The sequence below is a fragment of the Pteropus vampyrus genome, unplaced genomic scaffold (genome assembly GCF_000151845.1).
Source record: "Pteropus vampyrus isolate Shadow unplaced genomic scaffold, Pvam_2.0 Scaffold56, whole genome shotgun sequence".
In the NCBI taxonomy this organism is placed as follows: Eukaryota; Metazoa; Chordata; class Mammalia; order Chiroptera; family Pteropodidae; genus Pteropus; species Pteropus vampyrus.
In genome coordinates, this window is record NW_011888837.1 from 79,318 (window position 1) to 82,028 (window position 2,711).

Here is a 2,711-nt window from a genome sequence, read left to right on the forward strand (position 1 = left end):
CAGCAACATATTAAAATATTATACACTACTATCAAGTGGGCTTCATCTCAGAAGCCCAGGGATGGTTCAACATTAATGCAATACACCACATAAACAACTTAAAAAAATAAGAATCATATGATCATATCAATAGATGCAGAAAAAGCCTTTGACAAAATACACACCAATATGATCAAAACATTTAACAAAATCAGTATAGAAGGAAAGTACCTTACAATAACAAAGGCCTATATGACAAACCCTCAGCCAATATTATGTTTAATGGTGAAAAACTAAAAACCCTCCAAGATCAGCAACAAGGCAAGGCTGTCCACTATTGCCACTGATATTCAATATAACATTGAAGGTCCTAGCTAGTGCAGTCAGGCAACAGAAAGATATAAAAGGCATCCAAATAGGAAACGAAGAAGTCAAACTGTCCCTATTTGCAGATGATGTGATTCTGTATATAGAAAACCCTAAAGACTCCACAAGAACACTACTAGAAACAATAAGCAAATACAGTACAGTCTCTGGATACAAAATCAACATTCAAAAATCCATAGCGTTCCTATACTCTAATAATGAAATGTCAGAAAAAGAAGTGGAAAAAGTAATTCCTTTTGCAATTGCAACAAAAAGAATAAAATACTTAGGAATAAATTTAACAAAACATGTGAAGGACCTATACAATGAAAACTATAAGACCCTATTTAAAAAAATGAAGAAGATACAAAGAAATGGAAAGATATTCCGTGTTCTTGGATTGGAAGAATCAACATAGTTAAAATGACCTTATTACCTAAAGCATTATACAGATTTAATGCAATCCCCATCAAAATCCCATCGGCATTTTTTAAAGAAATAGAACAAAAAGTCATCAGATTTGTATGGAAGCACAAAAGACCCCAAATTGCCAAAGCCATCGTGAGAAAAAAGAACAAAGCTGGAGGCCACTCTTTCTGACTTCAAATTATACTACAAAGTGACAATAATCAAAATGGTGTGGTATTGGCAGAAAAACAGACACACAGACCAGTGGAAAAGAATAGAGAGTCCAGAGGTAAATCCATATTTATATGGGCCAATAATTTTTGACAAAAAAGCCAAAAACATACAGCAGAGAAAGGAAAGCCTCTTCAATAAATGGTGCTGGGAAATCTGGAAAGCCACTTGCAAAAAAAATGACACTAGATTGTTGTCTATCACCACACACCAAAATTAACTTAAAATGGATTAAGGACCTGAATATAAGACCTGAAACAATAAAACGCATAGAAGAAAACATAGGAACTAAACTGAAAAACCTTGGACTTAATGAGGATTTTATGAATTTGACCTCAAAAGCAAGGGAAGTAAAAGCAAAAATAAATGAATGGGACTGCATCAAACTAAAGGGCTTCTGCTCAGCAACAGAAATCATCAACAAGATAAAGAGACAGCCATCTGAATGGGAAAATATATTTGCAAGCAACACCTCCAATAAGGGCCTAATATCCAAAATATAGAAAGAACTCATACAACTCAATAACAACAAAAAAGCAAATGATCCAGTCAAAAAATGGGCAGAGGACCTGAACAGACATTTCTCTCTAGAAGACATACAAATGGCCAAAAAATATTTGAAAAAATGCTCAACATCGCTAGCTATTAGGGAAATACAAATCAAAATCACTATGAGATACCATCTCACACCTGTTAGAGTGGCTATACTCAAAAGGATAAGTAATAACAAATGTTGGAGAGGATGTGGAGAAAAAGGAATCCTCATACACTGCTGCTGGGACTGTAGATAGGTACAGCCACTATGGAAAACAGTATAGAGGTTCCTCAAAAAACTAAGAATTGATCTACCATATGATCCAGCAATCCCTCTACTGGATATTTACCCTAAAGACTTGAGAATCCATATCCAAAAAGATATTTGTACACCGACATTCATAGCAGCATTATGCACAGTGGCCAAGACATGGAAGCAACCAAAGTGTCCTACGATAGATGATTGGCTAAAGAAGCTTTGGTACATATATACAATGGAATAGTACTCAGCCATAAGAAGAGATGAAATACTGCCTTCTGCGACAACGTGGATGGACCTCAAGATAATCATGCTAAGGGAAATAAACCAGATAGAAAAAGTTGAAAATCACATGATATCACTTATATGTGGGTATAAACCTAAAAGCGACGAATGAGCAGGACAAACAGAGAGTCAGTGACATGGACAATGGACTAGTGGTTACCAAAGGGTCGGGAGAGGAGGAAGAGGAGAAAGGTAGATGGGGTAAAGAGGGTCAAATATAAGGGGGATTGGGAGAGGGTAAAGTGGATAAAGGGGATCAAATATATGGTAGCTAAAGGAAACTGGACTTTGGGTGGTAAACACACAATAGAATATACAGATGTCAAATTATAATGTACATCTGAAAATTATATAATTGTATTAACCAATATTACCCCCAATAAACTTAATAAATTTTAAAAAATCAATAAAACACCTATAGAATGACTTCTTTTAAGCAATTGTTTTCTTGTAAGCCCTTCAAGAAAAATAAATTGCAAAATGTATCTCTAAGTAAATAAATGAGTTGATTTCCACTTAAAGAAGTTTACTTAGAAACCAATTAATTGTCAAAGGACATCTGCCGAATAAAATAATTTTGGCTGTGTCGTTCTTGTTAGGACATGCTGACAGCAGTTAAAAAGTAATGCCTAATTTTCTGTTAAGGGTC